This window comes from Rhinatrema bivittatum, chromosome 4, assembly GCF_901001135.1.
Source record: "Rhinatrema bivittatum chromosome 4, aRhiBiv1.1, whole genome shotgun sequence".
Lineage (NCBI taxonomy): Eukaryota > Metazoa > Chordata > Amphibia > Gymnophiona > Rhinatrematidae > Rhinatrema > Rhinatrema bivittatum.
The window spans coordinates 137,631,242-137,651,594 of record NC_042618.1 but is presented as its reverse complement, the minus strand read 5'-3'; the positions used below and the strand labels follow the sequence as shown (position 1 = coordinate 137,651,594).

General features: G+C 44.1%; 1 long non-coding RNA gene across 1 annotated transcript in view; it reads left to right on the top strand.

Annotated features, from left to right (window-relative positions):
- The window catches only part of LOC115089442, a 55,691-nt gene extending 38,262 nt beyond the window's left edge, over positions 1 to 17,429 (top strand). The window contains exons 2-3 of the long non-coding RNA XR_003856088.1: positions 17,099 to 17,189; positions 17,296 to 17,429. This is a non-coding gene — a long non-coding RNA (uncharacterized LOC115089442). The remainder of the gene's footprint in view (positions 1 to 17,098; positions 17,190 to 17,295) is intronic.
- Positions 17,430 to 20,353: the final 2,924 nt, after the last annotated feature.

Here is a 20,353-nt window from a genome sequence, read left to right as displayed (position 1 = left end):
TGGCGGGAACCTCGGGAGCGGCCCCACCGCATGACGCCAGTACCTCCGGGTATTTAAACCACCGCTTCGCTCCAATACAACAAGTTAGCAAAGACTTCGGATTTGCTTTTCTGACCGCTTCTAAGCTGCTCGCTTGGAGTCCTCACTACCCTCCGGGGTATGTCGCTCCTACGGAAGCTCTGGGTACCCGCTCCTTGGGGGCCTCTCGCTTCTATTCACCCTCCGGGGCTAAGCTGCCTAACCTAAGGACACCTGCCCCTCGGGGGTCCTGTCTGCTTTCTTTCAAGAAACCCTCAGCGCTCCTAGGTACTCACTCCTCAAGGGCCTATCCTGCTCAGGGGATCCTGCACTGTGGACCACAGGTTCCTCTCTTCATTCAAACACCTAAGGAAGTTGTCAGCACTGCTACTCTGTGAGTATTGCTACGCTCCAGCTCTCCTCATTCCACCCTTCAAATTCACGGCCTATCCTGTGCTGCGGAACACTACCAGACCTTTGCTACATCTGGGTGAGACTATCTACTACAGAGACTGTCTGAGCTACTGTGATATCGCTGGACTGCAGCACTGTCCATTCCTTGGGCAAGATTCAACTCATCAACAGCAGTCTAATACAGCTTTCTTTCCTCAGTGTCTGCTTAATAGAGTCTAGCCAATCGTTGTGGTTCCCCACGGGGCCCCTCCCCGTGGGAGGAGTCATTGCCACTTCGAACAAGAGCCCACAATATGCCACAAACCCAACAAATATGATTACCTGATATAGAAAAAAAATAATACTCATCAAATAGAAAACTATATAGAGAAACAAAATAATATGTTACATCACAATATGGAGAGAAGAGAGAGAGAACCACCAAAAGGAAAAAAATAAAAAATTCTAAAATATGATATTGCCCTGACATTATGGCATTCAAACAGGGACATTGCTTCCAGTAACAAGGAAAGCTTCAAGTTGCTTAAGTTTGTATAAAACATATATGATATCATCCAATCTTAACAAGCACTTGCATGGAAAATGTAAAATAAAAGAAAATCCTAAGGCAACAGTTTTTTTCTTAAAGAGACTAAAAAGTTTTTCCGCTGGGCTTGTGATATCTTGGATATATATATAGAAAAATAGATAATTTAAGTCCCATAAATTCTTTTGAGGAAGTATCAAAGGATTTTTTAAGTGTCCACTCCCTATCTGACTCCAAAACGTAGCCCACGAGCAAGGAAACTCTAGAGTCTATGCTGGAGTCTTGCAAGAAGTTGGATAAATCCAAATTGTCACTTGAGTTTTCTTTACCACCACATCCCTTCCCATTAAATTCTGATTTTGAGATGGTAAATAAAAATTCTTGGAAATAGGAGGAAAGGGCTCAAGAGAAATTAACAAAATATCTTCATAGGATTTTTTAAGCAATTTCAATGAGCATATTAAAGATTTGGAGGAAATTAATAAAATGAAGATTAAATCTTCTCATTAGATTCTCATAATTTCCCATCCTGTGATGGGAATATTCTTTATCCTTAATTAAAGCTGCATTACTCTTTTTTAGTTCAGAGATATTAACATTCAATTCTTGAAGTTTCAAATCATATTCACTCAAATTTTGAGAATGAGAAACTGTTTTCAAAGAAAGGTCATTAACAGTAAATAAAACATTATCAATTTTAGATGTTAAAGAATGTTCCAACCCTGTAATATCAAACCATAAAGTTTCAAGGGTAATCAAAGATGGTCTACTAGGGGCAGTTGAAGGGACTTTAGATAAACCCACAGAGGTATATGTTGTAACCATCCCAAGAGCTACCCATTTTGCAGATGTATTTCCACCATCAGATGGAGAAAACTGGACACTCTGGACTAACAGTCTCTCCTCCAACATGTCTGCAGAAATATCCCCACCTGGTTAAATTATATTTTGAGCCTCAGAACTCAAGGAGAATGGAGTCTTGTTATGGATGGAGGAAGTACCTCCAAGTCCTTCTTGTCCTGCACTATGTCTATCTGTATGAAGAACAGTCATGAGGTTTTCAATAGTAGGTTGCAAAGTGGATGGATTAGAAGCAGGATGCAGTGGGATCGGTCATACCACACCCTTCCTCTTTCTGCCTATATCTTCTAACTTAAAGACTTAATGAGTTTGGTCCAAATTCTCACCCGGGGTGTACCCCTTTGGCGCATGACTTTGGCTTTGTGCAGGCAGCTGCGTGCCACAGGATGTCAACTCTTGTAGATGTTCCGGGTATTGGTTTATAAAGTCAGATGCCAAGAACAGGACCATAGCTGGACTGCCTCTTAGTACTCGGATAGGCCAGGAAATGGTTTCTGTCTCTTCCACCGCTCCACAGCAGGATGACAGCTCTTGTAGGTGTTCCGGGCACTGGTTGATGATGTCAGATGTCACCAACAAGATTGCGGCTGAAGACTGTCTCTCAGCACTTATGCTCTTGTATAACATCAACCATAACTGTTGTATCCCCTACCATGGAGACTAATTGCACCATTTTTTTTCTATTACAATTTCAAGTCTTGCATCAAAGGAAGAGTGTATCATGTCAGCAAATTATCCATAACCCTTTTATTGCTTCATGAAGTCCTGTGATAGGGTCACATCTTTCAGGTCTTCCTCCTCTTCAGAGACCAGATCTCTCTGCATAGCTTTCTTTATCACTGCACCATATTTTGCCTCCTAATCTGGGTACTGTCAACCAATTGACTCACATTTCTGGTAAGGACCCCTTGATGTTAAACAGGATATCACAATTTTAATGTTTGACTAAGAAATCACCAGGAGCTCAACCCAGGAGCTCAACCCATCTTTGGTACCCCCTAAAATGAGTCTTTTATTAAGGAAAACATTCATATTTTTCAGCTATGAAAGTGTTTACAATGTCTGCAAGACTTGAAATGTAGCATTTTAGTCAAGATATTACCGAGCTATCCCCTGAGCATATTAAATTTGCAAAACATTTAAGACAGTAAGTAGTGAATTCTCCTCTTGACTAAAAAAAAAACCCAGTGGACATGAAAATAAAATGAGAAATCATTCATATGTTTGATGTTACATCTCTGAGACATGCAGATGTCATGCCTCAGTCAGAGAAGAGATAATCTCAGTGAAGAGGCAATGAAGTGCCTGTAATTTGCAAAACTATCTGAAACTATGGGAGCCTTTAGAGTCATACTGTCTGTGCTGATTAAAAAGAAAACCCCTTTTGAACTTTGTCTACTAATCCCTCTTGCAAGTAGGAGATGGGGCCTGATACAGAAAAGATGTTACCTTATTTTTCTCTTCTGGAAAGGCTTTTTATAAATCAGACCCATTGGGCAGACTCATCATATTGTTTAATCTTTGTTTTTGCAATATTTGAAGATTTAAGAAGACAAATAAAGTCTAGTATTAAATACTGACCAGTGGCATTAGGCTAGCAGGGTGATTTCTTAGTCTTTTTCTGCTCTGATGGCAGTAATGAATTTTTCTCTTCTTGTATGTTACTAGTTCTGGCCTAGTCTACTTATTCAGGGTCAAAACTGGGTATGTGTACAACAGGAATCCTCACACTTCCAGGGAGCAGACAGAGCTATTCTGGACCCAGCTGGACCCAGCCAGGCGCCGCGCGCCGAGCGTCGCGCGCCGAAGGAGCACGACAAAGGGGCCTGCCCCTTTGTCTCGCCCCTTCGTAGAGCCCCGAGGAGGCCCTGTGCCTTACTCGCAGAACAACCTAAATCTTCAACAAAGGCAACAGCCAGCAAAGACACAGATTTACCGTTTCTGCCATAGGGAATAAAAGTCCACCTCTCCAGCAAGCGTCCAGCACTCATCCAGCCTTTCCAGCATTCGTCCAGCAAGCGTCCAGCACTCATCCAACCTTTCCAGCATTCGTCCAGCAAGCGTCCAGCACTCATCCAACCTTTCCAGCATTCGTCCAGCAAGCGTCCAGCACTCATCCAACCTTTCCAGCATTCGCCCAGCAAGCGTCCAGCACTCATCCAGCCGCTCCAGCATTCGTCCAGCAAGCGTCCAGCACTCATCCAACCTTTCCAGCATTCGTCCAGCAAGCGTCCAGCACTCATCCAGCCGCTCCAGCATTCGTCCAGCAAGCGTCCAGCACTCATCCAACCTTTCCAGCATTCGTCCAGCAAGCGTCCAGCACTCATCCAGCCGCTCCAGCATTCGTCCAGCAAGCGTCCAGCACTCATCCAACCTTTCCAGCATTCGTCCAGCAAGCGTCCAGCACTCATCCAACCTTTCCAGCATTCGTCCAGCCCCTCCAGCAAGCCATAAACATTCATACAACACAGACCCCACAAATGGCCCCATTTTTCACAATTCCAATTCTCCAACATAATACTCCACCTAAAAGAATTTCTGTCCGACATGCCCAACAACACAACCTCAAATCCCTCTCTTCAATTTTAGTCTCTCCTTCCACACAACTTCTAGGCCTCACCCTTTTCTCTTTAAGCCTCTTCAATGCTCAATCCCTTACAAAAAAGTCTGTAATATTGAATGACTACCTCATCGATGTAAAACCGGAGATATGTGCAATTACGGAAACATGGTTAAAACCAGCAGACACAGCAATAATTAATCAACTACCTACAGAGGCGTATGACTTCTTCTCGCTACCTCGTCATAAAAAAAAGGGAGGAGGCATTCTTTTAGCAACTAAAAAGGACCTCAGATTCTCGCTACAGCAATCCAATCCCAACTCAAAACTTGAATTCGGCTTCTTCATCTCAGACAAGCTACAAATCCTTCTCGTATATGCCCCCCCAGGACTCTTGGAATCAGATGCCTCACCACTGGTTGAATTAACCTCTTCCCTCATCAACTTTGACTCGCCAGCCATCATTCTAGGGGATTTCAACATGCACGTTGATAACCCTACTCCATCACCTAACTGTGAAACTCTCCTCACTGCTCTCACAGCGCTAGGCTTCACTCAAATAGTTAATAAACCCACCCACAAAGCCGGCCACACGTTAGACCTGATCTTCGTTAACGCTGCAATCAAGTCAGTTTCTACACCTAATTGCACAAAGGTCCCGTGGTCAGATCACTATCTCATAACTACTTCATTCTCTATTAAAGATACCAACCCGGCTTGCATTCCTTTGCCCTCCTTCAAATACAGGAAAACTTGCTCCCCTGAAGACCTTAATAATCACCTATCTCCACTACTCCACCAACTGGACCTTACTGATCCGAACGCAGCACTTCAATCATGGAACACAATCACCGAAACTATAGCCAACAAGCTATGCCCGCTTATTACAAAAAAACCACACCAGAATTCCTCCAAAAGACAGCCATGGTTCTCAGCAGAATTAAGAAAGCTCAAACTCCAACTAAGACAAAATGAGGCTAAATGGCGCAAAAACCCAGGAACCATCACCCTTTCAATCTACAAATCATCTCTGCATCAATACAAATCAAGCACCCTAAGATCCAAGAGGGACTACTACGCCTCGAAGATACACGACCTTATTTTCGATGCCAAAGCCCTCTTCAGCTATGTAGCCAACCTCACACAAGTAAACCAACCTGAGATTACACATGACCAAGCTCAATCAAAAGCAGAAGAACTAGCTCTTTTCTTCAACAACAAAATCAATACTCTCCTATCGCAGCTCCCCACGAACCCCACTGTTCCATTAACTACTCCTCAACCCTCAAGCAACTACACTCGGTTAGAAGAACTTGACACAATTTCATCCGCTGAGATCCAAGGAATTCTTAGGAAAATGAAACCATCCTCTCATCCCTCGGATCACATCCCAACCAAACTACTACTAGCAATTCCAGAATCTATCTCCAAATCCCTGGCAGACATCATAAATTGCTCCCTCACACAAGGACTCTACCCGGACAACCTCAAACTTGCCTCACTCAAACCCCTTCTCAAAAAACCAAATCTCGACCCAAACGATCCTAACAATTTCAGACCGATAGCTAACCTCCCATTCATAGCCAAGATAATGGAAAAACTGGTAAACTCACAACTCTCAAACCACATTGAAGACAACAACCTTCTATTTCCATCACAATACGGATTCCGTAAAACCTTAAGCACGGAAGCCCTCCTCATCTCTATGACTGACCACATCATCCTAGGATTAGACAAAGGACAAGCCTTCCTTCTGATACTACTCGACCTCTCGTCTGCATTTGATACGGTCAATCACTCCCTTCTCATCAACCAATTATCAGCCATAGGTATTTCAGGCACTGCCCTATCATGGTTCAGAACCTTCCTCAGCAACAGAGGTTATAAGGTCAAGATTCATAATAAAGAATCCTCTCTACACCCCGCAGCCATAGGAGTCCCTCAGGGCTCATCCCTGTCTCCTACCTTGTTTAACATTTATCTGTTACCCTTATGTAAACTTCTCACTGACCTCAATCTCAAACATTTTCTCTACGCTGACGATATTCAGATCCTGATCCCCATCGAAGAATCGCTCGCAAAAACAATGTTGCACTGGGAATCCTGCCTCCAAAACATCAAACAACTTCTTACAAGTCTCAACCTGATACTAAATTCATCAAAAACGGAACTTCTACTCATCACTCCAGAAAACAGCTCCATCACATACACTCATCCTACCGTACCAAGCACTACACAAGTGAGAGATCTAGGAGTTCAAATTGACAATCACCTAAATCTGAAAGCTAACATCAACAAAACCACCAGAGACTGCTTTTACAAGCTCCAAGTGCTGAAAAGAATACGACCTCTCTTCCACACACATGACTTCAGAACGATCCTACAATCAATCATTTTCGCAAAGCTGGACTATTGCAACACCATCATGCTTGGTCTCCCTTCATCACACACCAAACCATTACAAATGGTACAAAATGCCTCCGCCCGTATACTCACCAACACCAGGAGAAGAGAACACATAACACCTATCTTGATGGACCTCCATTGGCTGCCCATCCACTTCAGAATAATCTACAAGGCCATTCTCACCATTTTCAAAAACATCCATCAATTAGCCCCAATCGATCTCCATATTCCCCTCCGATTACACCATTCCACAAGACCGACAAGAGATGCTTATAAAGGATCACTTCAAGTACCTCCAGCCAAGACTACCAGACACATCACGCTTAGAGATCGGGCATTCTCCACAGCCGGTCCAACATTATGGAACTCCATTCCCCCGGATCTTAGAATGGAACCCAACATTTCAACATTCAAGATAAGACTCAAAACGTGGCTGTTCACGCAGGCCTTTCCTAACTCCAACCCCATCTAATCTCCCTTCACACAACAAGCTCCGCTAGTATTAGCGTTAACAGCCACCTTTCAAAATGTTATTTATACTTATATTTTACTATCTAATCTTCATTTCCCTTCTCATTCCAAGTTATTGTTTTCCCTTGTTTTATGTAACTGCTTTTCTGCACTTTTGTTAAATGGTAAAGTTTCACCCCTGTTTCTTGTGAACCAGCATGATGGGACCACCGTCTTGAATGTTGGTATATAAAAAACTTAAATAAATAAATAAATAAATATTCTGTGGCAGCATGCAAGATACTTTACTTGGGAAACTGGGATAGAATACAATAAACAATATATATATACTGTAACTGTTGGTTCTATACAGGGGATTGTGCTGGAATATAACCAGCACAGCTGTTATGACCAGGAGGGATGTGAACCCTTGGACCGACGGGGAAGTTGGTACGACCTTAGGAGATGGCTCCTCAGGTTCCCCGTCAGGTGGCGAGGCAGAACAGAAGTTGGGACTGGCTGGATCTTCGCTGCAGGCAACTTGGATGGACCTTTGAGAGGTCGAAGAGGCACGGATTCGGTGCAAGGGCCAACTGGATTTTCGCCACTGGAAGCCTGCGGTACCCCGGGGAGGAGCCCATAGGGACCCGGGCCGCTGGGACTTAGGTGGACCTTTGAGAGGTCAGCGAGGCGTGAGGTCGGTGCAAGGGCCAACTGGATCTTCGCCACTGGAAGTCCGTGGTCCCCCCAGGAGGAGCCCATAGGGACCCGGGCCGCTGGGTCTTAGGCGGGTCCTTGAAGGTGGATGGTCCGAGAGAAGTCTGAAGTCGAGTACCAGAGGATCGCTGCTTGCCAGTCCGAAGTCACACACCGAGGGATCACCACTTGCCAGTCCAAAGTCACACACTGAGGAATCACCGAGAAGAAACAGGAATCAGGAACCAGGAACCGAAGCACCAGGAGACTCACCAGAGCGAGCAGACTTGTAGCAACAAGTTGCCAAGTCGACGAGTGAATGGAGGAAGCCTGCTATATACTTCCCTGTGCCTGGCCCATCAGGCACAGGTAAAGTCAATTTGGAGGATGAGGTCCCTTTAAATTTGCAGAGGAGGTGCGGCCTCGCGCCTAAGGACAGGGCGGCCATCTTGGATCCCGGAAGCTGTGCTGAGTGGCCCGTCGCCGTGAGGGGAGGCCTGGGGCGCCTCCCCCACCGGTAATCACTGCGGGGAGCCATAGCGAGGAGCTGGGATGAAGGGCCTAGACTCCCCGGTGCTGTCGCGGCAGCCCCAGCGCTGCGACTCAGGTAGAGGGTCACGGCTGCAGGCAGCTGCAGCCACAAGACACAACAACATCAGGCAGGAAGAAAGACAAGAACAGATTCGCTAGTACAGGTTACATCCTATCTAGGCAGCCTTGCAGACCTATCCCCTTCCACACAGTGTCAGGTGACATTACTAGGAGTGGGGGGTGGAGGTGTTAACCCTTGCTCTCTGTACTGGAAGATGGCCTGCTGCTATTGGTCCCCCAACACCCCTCTCGATGGCTGAATGGACTGCCCCCAAGGTTCATTCTTTCTGCAAGGTTGAAAAGTGTTCTCTGGGCAGTGGTTTTTTTAGCACATCTGCAGCCATCCATTCCTTTGGGCAGTATTCAAGTTCAATAATACCCTTTTCTTGCAAGTCTCTCAGAAGGTGGTACTTCCACATCAATGTGCTTGGTGTAAGAGTTAATCTTCTCAGTTTCTGCAAGTTTTATGCACCCCTGGTTGTCCTCTAGTAGAGTTATGAGTTCTTGCATGTTGATTCCATCTGCCAGCAATTGGCTTAGCCAAATGCTGCAATGTATTCCACTTTGGTGGATGAGAGTGCCACTATTGAAGCAATTGATGGTTCCAGCTCTGAACTGAAAGACATGCCCAATGGTAGATTTTCAGTCTATTGTGTCACCAGCCCAGTCCACTGGGCCAATGAACTTTGGGTTCTCAGTTTCTGGTAACTTTAGTTTTTTGTGGATCTTGTCCTTCAGATACCACATAACCCTTTTCACTGTGTTCAGTAGCATTGGGTTGGTGTTTCAACTTTCCTGTACAGTAATATGACTGCAGATGCAGTGTCTGATCTGGTCACTAGCTTAACAAATACCTTTTGGTATTGGTTGTTGTCTGGCAGATTATCTGTATCATACCCCTTCAGGTCCATGAGTGTCAATACATCTTTTGTTTCCCTCAGCCCAAATTCAGTCTGATCTTGTTGCTTTGGTTGGTCAGGAAATTTCCATTATCTTCCTTCTCAACTTAAATACCAAGGTAGTGTATGACGTTTCCTAGGTTCTTGATCTTAAAATTCTCATGGAGTCTGTGCATGATCTCCTAATAGTCCCCTTCCTCATAACACATTAATATGTCATTCATGCAAACTAGGATGTAGGTCTATCTGCTGTCTCATTCTTTGGAGTAGAGGCAAGGATCTGCCTTATTTCTCATGAATCCTCCTTGGATGATGACTTTTCTTCTGTTGAAGTTTTCATTCCAGGCCCTGGCAGCCTGCTTGAGCCCATAGATGCTCTTTTGGAGTTTGCATACCAGGTCACTATGCTCTGGATCTATGAATCCAGATGGTTGTTTCATGTACATAAGTTCGCTGATGTCTCCATATAGGAATGCTGACTTCATATCTAGGTGTCTTACTTGCATACCTCTGCAGAGTAAGATTCTCACAATAGCCTGCTTGATGACTGATGCAAACATCTCTACGTAGCCTTGGCCATACTTCTGACCTTGTAGAAGTTCACTTCTTGTTCTGCATTGTCTTTGATTTTGAATATCCTCTTACATCTGACCATTTTGTGACCAGGTGTCATGTGTGTAAGTTTTCAGGTTTCGTTCTTGCGAAGGGAGTATCTCTTCTTCAGCTGCTACCTTCCATTTTTCAGATTCACCTCTGGGCAAGTTCAAAATATTCTCCCAGACTGAAGGTTTGGTATGTCTTGGATTTAATATAATGACTGGGGAAAAAGATTGATCCACTTTCTCTGAAGACAAATCAGATAAGTAGAAAGAGACATCAAAAAAACAAAATCTTATAACTGGAAATACATATAAATTGTGGTACTATGAAGGATATCAGCAAGACAGATGGTGTGTGGAGATCTCATCCAACTCACAGTCTTATCAATCATTCACCTTTTTATATATGCAAATGCTATAATGATGAACAATAAATGTAAAAAAACTTGTGCATTGTGAAACCTGCCAGCTTTGTAACCATTTTTCAATTGTGGGAGTAGAAGCCTTGCTCATGTTGGGACGCAGGGATCAGCTCTATCACTTGTTGTTGAAGTGATTGGATTCCCAGTCGAAGTTGCAGCAGTGAGTGGAGTTTGGATGGAGAGGCACACAATGTGAAAGGAGAGGCACACAATGTGAAAGGGATGGAAGCTGGGAGAAATGCAACTGGCAACTAGACTTCATGATTTTGAGGACCAAAAAATTCCTTGGTTATCTGATGACACATTTTCAAGACGGGCTGGATTCTTTCCCCTACCGAACAGAGGCATGGGGATTGTTGGAAATGATCAAAAACTGGGCCCAGACTTTAGTTGGACCTGCTGCATGGTTTTTGGTTTATGACATTCACGCTGTTTCTGTCTGGCTGGAAGTGGCTGTTGGTGGTGGGCTGAAAGAGGCAGAAAATGATACTGTTGAAAAGAGAGGTATGGTCGACACTGGAAATATGCCCATTTGTAGGTGAAGGAGTGACTTGTCACAAAAGACTGTTTGAAAGCCATCAAGAGAGGCTGCACTACTGCATTCTGACCTTTAATTTGAGCAACCATTTCCTGAGCTTTTCACCAAATAGGTTGTCACCCAAGTAAGATAAATCAGCCAACTTCAGATGGACATCTTCCTGAATGCTATTCACTTGAAGCCACACCATACACTGAGTCCAATTGAGGCTGATGAGGTATGTGAAGTGGAATCAAATGACTCATACACAGATCTGAGCAGGTGTTGAATGCCTTTTTCCACATCCAAAAGCAGCTGGGATAAATACTAGCCTTGATAGGTTGTAGAAAAGGCTTTCGCTTTTGTTAAGATTTGCAGCTTGCAGGTCAGCCTAGTGAGCCGCTGCATTCATCCCTGATGCCACTCAGACCCTGCAGGCCCCAAGCCCTGTCAGAGGCTCTGATGCTACTCCCTGATGCAATGCTCCTGCTCCTCCCCATGGTCCCCCTAGTGTGCAATGGCAGCACACAGCACCTCTAAAAAGGCCTGCAGCAGGAAATGCCCTGCAACACCCTAGGATGACGCAGCAGTTCTGCCTTATATAAGGGTTCCCCGAACCTCCCTGCCTCAGCTTTGCAATGGGTCTTCTGCCTTGCAGTGCATATTGCCTTTTGTTCCTGCGTTCTAGCCTTGCCTCATTCAGCCTTGCCTTCCAGCCATGCCTCATCCAGCCATGCCTTCCAGCCTTTCCTCATCCAGATATTTCTTCCAGCCTTGCCTCATCCAGCCTTACCTTGTCCTATTTGCCTTGTCCAGTGTTTCCATGTGTCTTCATCCACCCTTGACCTGACTCTCTGGATCTTGACCTCTTGCTTGGACCTGACCATGGTTGCCTTGTCTTGTTAGCTTTCTGCCCCAACTTTGGCCTGTCTCTGACTCTTGTTAGTCCGCTGCCTGCCCTGACCCTGGTGTGCTCAGATTTTAGTGCTTCACCGCCCTAGGGACCCACCTAATTCTTGCTGTCTGCCAGAACCCAAGGGCTCAACCTGTGGAGAAGGTGGCTGGTAAAGGCAAAGCTCCAGACTGTCCTGCTACATTGTGCATGCCTCATGGGTTCGCTCTTGAGGCTGCATCAACTACGCTGCAACACAAAGGGCTCACATGCCCACTACCCTTTACAGCTTCTGGATGTATTCATGAATGTATTGCACCATATAAAATTGGTGGATAATATATGAGCAGAAAGCATGGAAGTTTGAAAGATTTTCTTGCTGAATTTATCATCTACTTGATGATCCTTTCTTGGAGGTGAGTTTGAATGAATTCTGGTCTTTTTTGCTTTTTTCATAGTAGACTCAACTACTACAGATTAGTGTGGATGATGGTGAAAGCAGGGGACTTTTGAACTCTATATTTAAGGTCACGTTGTCTCACCATGGGGTGCCTGAGACAGGAGTTTCCCACATTCTCATTAGTAGAATAGTAGAGGATGTTGTGAACTGGAAGGGCTGCTTATTCTGACAGGGTATCCAGAATTTGAAGCATTCCAAGTAACTCTGAACAGGAGTCTTTATCTATATGGACATGGATTCTTACCACTGTACCCACCTTCTCTACAAATTTAGAGTAGGTGAGGTCTTCCGGTGTGTGTGTGTGTGTGTGTGTGTGTGGGGGGGGGGGGGGGGTCAGAAGGGTCTGGAAGTGGATCAGATGGAATACCTGTAGAGTCTTTACATGAACCCACTATCAATGGTTTACTTATCCAGGACTCCAATAATGAAGTGGGTCAACCAGTATGCCCCTTTAATTGTACCTGAGGATATACATCCTGGCCAATCACCTTCTAGAGACTGGAATCCACTGCATGATGTTGAAGAACCCCAAATGGGTTCTGATGATGTGTTCAGACTGATAGGTGAGATTGGGACCCCAGTATAGGGAATTGCTGTAGTAATGGAGACGAGAAGAGTCTAAATTGTTCCTTCTGTCTCCCTAGTTAGAGAGGTAAATAAATTCCTCTCCAAACCTGCAGTCTGGTCAAGTAACTGCTGTATACTTTGACCTGGTATGGATGGTGATACATCCTCCTCAGAGACCAGTATAAATTCCTGCATCTGGTTGTGGATTATTGAAGGTGTGCAGAACTATGGCATACATGGGATCTGATGTTTCCAAGCGAAGTCCCTCTGAGAGCATTCTTGTTGGAGTGAGAGTTCTAGTAATTGAAGGGGATAGTGGTAACATGACCCTCTTCCTTACAGATCTAGGATCGGCTGAATAAAGTTATGTTGGTAGAGCAGCCTGAAGGATCAGGTGAGTTTGATGTGTAACAGCTTTGATTGTGTGGACTGCTTGGATGATTTAGAAGAGTGTGGCTTCAATTGCATCACTGAAACCATTGTTGACCCGATGTGAGTGTCGATTTTGTCAAATATGTCAGGGCTGCACGGTGTGATCTTGTGGCATGCATTGTGGGGACATGTTTCAGAGGGCCAGATGCACAGTGCAATTCATGTGTACAGGCTCCAAGATGCATCAATGGAACAAGGGCTGGAGGCATTGTGAACTTCAGTGCATCATGTGTAAGATGCACTGGCATGTCATGCATCAAACACATCAGTGTGCCTTGCATTGTATGCAATGGGGTGCCATTCATTGAGCAAAAGGGTGCATCATGAATCAAGAACATTTTGTGTTGAACACTTTGATGCATAGATGGGATGCATTGATGCTTTGAGTGTGCAACATATCTTGTGCTGATGGTACTGATGATGGCTACTTTGATGGCACCAGTGCTGATGCTCCACGTTTGGACTGTTTGTGCTTCTTTGATGTAGACTCTGATGGTTCCAGGGATTAGTGCCGCTTTTTCTTTAATGAAGGGAGGCTGATCATACTTGACTCCGTAGTTTTGCTCTGGACTGATGGTGGAATCTTTTTTCACATTGCATAGGACACTGCAATGTCGAAAACAAATCTGCTGTGACTCCAAAGAGATTTATGCAGCTCCTCAATTTGAATTTCCCTGGAATGTTGGGCGTGCAGGAACATCTTCCACAGGCATAGAAATTTACCTGGTCATGTTCTGGTCCAAGGTACTGATTGCAGCACTCATGACCGTCAGTGAGGGACATTACCTATCCACAGATGAAACTTTTAAAACCGCTCATCGTTGGTTTTTATTTTTTGTCCAACATGTTGAAGAGGCAAGGCCTTTGAGAAGAAAATCTTTGTATTTCATTTTTTTTTTTTTTTTTAGATAATACTGAGAAATGCTTTTGTGGGTACTGCTGAGGCATTGAGGCAACAATAAGATATGATAAAGGTATAAATAAATCAAAATTTTAAGTTTAGAGAAAAAAGTATGATGAGATATTGAGTACATTTATTTATTTTATTTATTTAAAAGCTTTTTTATACCGCCTATACAGTAAGGTCGAAGTGGTTTACAAAATTTAGCATACATACATATCAGTGCTTGTATTCAGACAAAAAATGATTGAGGAGGCTCACAAAGCAATACCCATGTGGGAACTCCTACACATGCTCAGTGGCACTTGAAACTCTACTAACTTGGAGAGACAAATCCATTCTTTGCTACTGAATTATAAGGATGTGCATTTGTTTAAAATGAATGGCTATGTCTTCCCTCCCTACTCATTTGGGGGGTTTACTGCTACTGATCATATTACACAGTATGCTGTTGTTTTTGTTACATATTGTGAAAAATTATAAATAAAGTTTAAAAAAAATGAATGGCTATCTGCAATGAATATACTATATTCGTTTGATTTATTTGCCCCTGAAAATATACAATCAAGTCCTAGGAATGAAACATATGTCATTCATTTTATTCGTTTGTGTCCTCATTGAAAAGTATTGGTTGCATTAAAAAGATAGAGTCTGAGGCTAGGAAGGTCATTTGGGAATTTTCATAGCAACCAGCCATCATGCCTATCACTCATATGTGCAGTCAGAGGAGAACCGGGATCTGTTGTCAAGCAAACCAGACTGAAAAGCAAGGGAACATACCAGAGGGAAGCAGTTTTCTAAATCAGTGAATTACTGAACTTTCCATCCTTCTTATTGTATTCCCTGGGTGTTTCAGCTTGCAATTGGATTCTCTCACTCATGGAAGATGCATCCTGCTTTGCTGTCTTTGAATTTCGTATTGTTACAGATTTCTGTATCAACAGTGCTTTGGTTCAAGATTAGAAACATTCCATCTGTTCTAATCCTATTAGCTGTTAGCTGCTGTCACACTGTATTCATTTGCACAGGTGTACAATTTTTTTTAACATATCACTGCTGTCATCTCCACTGACACAGGGGAAGATTATTGTTTTCCATCATTCCCTTCTCCCCTGCAGGGGGAAGGCACTGCAGGTTGCCTGCCTGGCAGTGGATCTTTTTGCAGTAATTTATTAAATTTTAAACCTGTTGCTAACCAGTATAGTACCAGCACTGTAACTGAACTCTGTCATAGCATGTCACTTGCAGGCCGATTCAGAAAAACGCGTGGGAGAACTGGCGAGCGCCCGCTCTCCCGGCGCGTGCACAGGCCACTCTCCTGGGCGCGTGATTTAGGAGGGTGGCCTATGCAAATTAGGGCCCACGGTAAAAGGAGGCGCTAGGGACACTAGCGTGTCCCTAGCGCCTCCTTTTTGACAGAAGCAGCAGCTGTCAGTGAGTTTGACAGCCGACGCTCAATTTTGCCGACGTCGGTTCTCAAACCCTCTGACAGCCACGGGTTCGGAAACCTGAACCCGGCAAAATTGAGCATCCGGTTTTCAACCCGCAAGCTGCGGGCAGATTTTAAATTTTTTTTTTACATTTTTACTTTTTTTTAAGCTTTTGGGGCCTCCGGCTTAATATCGCCACTTCCCCGGTGCCGGCAGAAATTAACGCCAGCCTTTGGGCAGGCGTTAATTTCTGAAAGTAAAATGTACGGCTTGGCTGCACATTTTACTTTCTGTATCGCGTGGGAATAACTAATAGGGCCATTAACATGCATTTGCATGTTGCGGGCACTATTAGTTTCGGGGGGGTTGGACGCGCGTTTTCGATGTGCTATTACCCCTTACTGAATAAGGGTTAAAGCTAGTGCGTCAAAAACGTGCATCCAAATGCGGGTTAACAGTGCGTTCCACTGGAGCGCACTGAACTGTATCGGCCTGATAGAGAAGCTATTTTAACTCACTTTGTCTGTGTCTGTGTCTGTTAGATAGATATGTCACTGCATCCACAAAGTATGCAGTAAGTCTATACCAGTTACCACTGGTACAGTCAGCCACTTTCTGGATTCATTAATTTTATTACTGCATGCAAATTACTAGTGCATTTACTTTTACTTCTGTTTTTCCAGTAGTGCACTCACACACAAAGGGGTAGATTTTAAAACATGTGCGCGCGCAGTCATAAACACACACAGGGTTGGACGCGAACTATGCAAAATACACGCATGTTTTGCCTGCGAGTTGTGTGCATCCATTATGCGCAGTGTGTGTAGTTGTGCGAGCCCCGTGCGCACTGCTATAGGTGCATGAATTTGCATATGTGCCTGCGTGCACCGTGCATTCGAGCGCTCATGTTTGAGGAGCGCACGCCAATGTGAGGGCGGGACTTCCTGCTAATTTTTTTCTGCAAGCAAAATGGTCGGGAGGGTTAGGCAGCCAAATTTCACCACCAGGGATGTTACTCTGCTTGCATCCCTGATGGTGAAAAAAGAACACTCCCTCTTCCCAGTCAGGGGAAGAAGAACCAACTTCCTAAGCTTGAGTTGGGCCTGGAGGGAGCTGCAGGAAAAATTTAACCAGAATGCTTCCCACCCCTGTGGAGTAAGTAGACAGTTTTTACAGTTATGTAAGCTACTGCAGATGGGGGCAATGTGGGAGTGTGAAGGTCAGGTTAGGCCTGGGGGGAGGAAATTTTTATAGTATAGGGTTATGGATGGAGAGTGTAATGTAAACCCCAAAGATTATTTGCATTGATTATTTGCTACATGACTATTGAACCTCAGTATTATGGTTCTTCATGGTTGGAAATTGTAGTTATAGCACTCATTGTCACTTACCAGTATGCAAGTCCTATTAGCACCTACAGAGTACACTCATGGTACTCTTTCCATTTTTTCCAATAGATAGAGGACCTGAAGAAGAAGGCCTGGTGGCTATGCCTAAAGAAGGGGAGGTTGCTGGAGCAGCTGCGGGCGGAGTGGGCTGGGCCTGGTGGTAAGTGAATTTTCCATGCTAATGGAATGTTCTTACATATCTTACGTGTTTTTCCTCATTAATGTACAGTTTCTTTGACCCCTGCTTTTGTTTTAAAATGCTGCAGAACATGAACAGGAAGAGGAAAGGCCAGGCCCAGCTCCTACACCTGAACCAGCTCCAGCCATTCCGAGGGGGAGCCGGATTCTCTCCTCCCCCCAAGGAACATCGAAGAAGGCGGCCACCTCCACGTCAAGAGGTGGGTGGGGCATGGGTGGTCCGGGGGCGGGGCGGGGTCGGGGTCAGATGCTCCAGGCACAGTGGCCATTTGCCCCGGTGTTTGGATCGCGCGCCGGCAGTTGGCTGGCACGCGCAACTTGCGCCTGTCCAGAAGCAGGCGCAAAAGGTTAATTCAAATTTTTTTGGGGGGTTAGAGTAGGGCTAGGGGGAGGAAAGGTTAGGGGAAGGGGTGTGAAGGCCAGGTTAGGGGGAAGGGAATAGGGGAAGGCAGCGCGGCTCGGCATGCGCAAGGTCCATAACTGTGCACCCACTTGCGCTCGCCGACCCCTGATTTTATAACATGCGCACGCCTGTGCATGCATGTTATAAAATCGGGCGTACATGTGTGCGCGCCGGGTAGCACGCGCACATGTAGGCCACGCGCGCTTCTTTTAAAATATACCCCTTAATTTATTCAATGCAGTACACCTTTTCAATCTTGTTGTTGTTGTTGTGAGAAAGAAGAGATTTAGATGAGTGGTGAGAAATGAACAATTCATTATTGACTTTCATAAGACAGCCAATGCTGGGGAAATTTATTTAAAGAGACAGTTGCTATTAATTAGTTAGTATTATAAAGTGGTTCTGTGTCTAGTGAGATAACTTGATGAGATTTGAATTCTCTAAACTGTAGTAAAAAAGACAGTGTCATCTGCTGTTCACTTTAGTTTAATGTATTTGATTAATTGGCTTTCTTTACAACCAGTGAAGGCAATGATTTTTTCATGATCATTTCTCAGTTTGAGAATATAAGTTGCAGAATGGTTACATTCAGATGTAGAACAGATATATGAATGTGCAGTGTAAATTGTTGAAGAAAGGTCCTGATAGTGAGCCTTGATACAATTGCAACATCGCTTCCACTTCGACGGCAGGAAGAAAAAGGGGAATTGGATTCAGATGCCAGCCAATGCCAGACCCCGACTTTTACAGTCTGGGGTACTGATACACAGACATTAGGGAAAAAACGCAGGACTGCTTCTATGGCTAAGTCCAAAAGCAAAGTACATTCAAGCAGCATTGTCTGAATTTCAAGAAGGCTGCTCACCCTGTAATTTTGTAATGGGTTTAACATTTGTTTGGTTTTGAATGTCAATTTTACAACCTTAACATAAGACTTGGGAGTAACCAGCATGGAGCATTAGTTACTACCCTTAACAGAAACATGGGGGTAACCAACACAGAACATTCGTTGCTACCCTTAACAGAAACATGGGGGTAACCAACACAGAACATTAGTTATTACCCTTAACAGAAACATGGGAGTAACCAACACAGAACATTAGTTATTACCCTTAACAGAAACATGGGAGTAACATGCATGGAGCATTAGTTACTACCCTTAACAGAAACAAGGGGGTAACCAACACAGAACATTAGTTACTAGTTACTACCCTTAACAGAAACATGGGAGTAACCAACACAGAACATTAGTTATTACCCTTAACAGAAACATGGGAGTAACATGCATGGAGCATTAGTTACTACCCTTAACAGAAACAAGGGGGTAACCAACACAGAACATTAGTTACTAGTTACTACCCTTAACAGAAACATGGGAGTAACATGCATGGAGCATTAGTTACTACCCTTAACAGAAACATGGGGGGTAACCAACACAGAACATTAGTTATTACCCTTAACAGAAACATGGGAGTAACCTGCATGGAGCATTAGTTATTACCCTCAACAGAAACATGGGAGTAACATGCATGGAGCATTAGTTATTACCCTTAACAGAAACAAGGGGGTAACCAACACAGAACATTAGTTACTAGTTACTACCCTTAACAGAAACATGGGAGTAACATGCATGGAGCATTAGTTATTACCCTTAACAGAAACATGGGAGTAACCTGCATGGAGCATTAGTTATTACCCTTAACAGAAACATGGGAGTAACATGCATGGAGCATTAGTTACTACCCTTAACAGAAACATGGGGGTAACCAACACAGAACATTAGTTATTACCCTTAACAGAAACATGGGAGTAACCTGCATGGAGCATTAGTTACTACCCTTAACAGAAACATGGGGGTAACCAACACAGAACATTAGTTATTACCCTTAACAGAAACATGGGGGTAACCAACACAGAACATTAGTTATTACCCTTAACAGAAACATGGGAGTAACATGCATGGAGCATTAGTTACTACCCTTAACAGAAACATGGGGGTAACCAACACAGAACATTAGTTATTACCCTTAACAGAAACATGGGAGTAACCTGCATGGAGCAACAGTTACTACCCTTAACAGAAACATGGGAGTAATCAACAAGGAACATTAGTTACTACCCTTAACAGAAACATGGGGGTAACAAACAAGGAACATTAGTTACTACTCTTAACAGAAACATGGGACTAACCTGCATGGAGCAGCAGTTACTACTGTTAACAGAAACATGGGGGTAAACAACACAGAGCATTAGTTACTACCCTTAACAGAAACTTGGGAGTAACCTGCACGGAGCAGCAGTTACTACCCTTAACAGAAACATGGGGATAAACAACGCAGAGTGGCAGTTACTACCATAAAAAACTTACTGGGCAGACTGGATGGACCATTTGGTCTTTTTCTGTTGTTATTACTATGTTACTACGTTACTTTTTCATGTGGGTATATTAAGCAGGGAAGGGGGGCATATTTTCTAGGGGAATCGCTTATTAGAGAATAGGAATAATTTTATATTAAAGAAAATAATAAACTGTATCTAGTAAGCTATTCAGAAACTCCCATATAGTTCTGAGAAGCTCCTGAAAGTAAACGGCCTTTAGATAAGTGCTTGCTGCCCAGGGACATCTGGACCATTGAGATAAGAGGGTCTGAGACAGGCTGCCAGGAAAAGGGAAGTGTTACACATTCAAGCATCAGGGAATCATCATCAGCTGCACTGCTTTT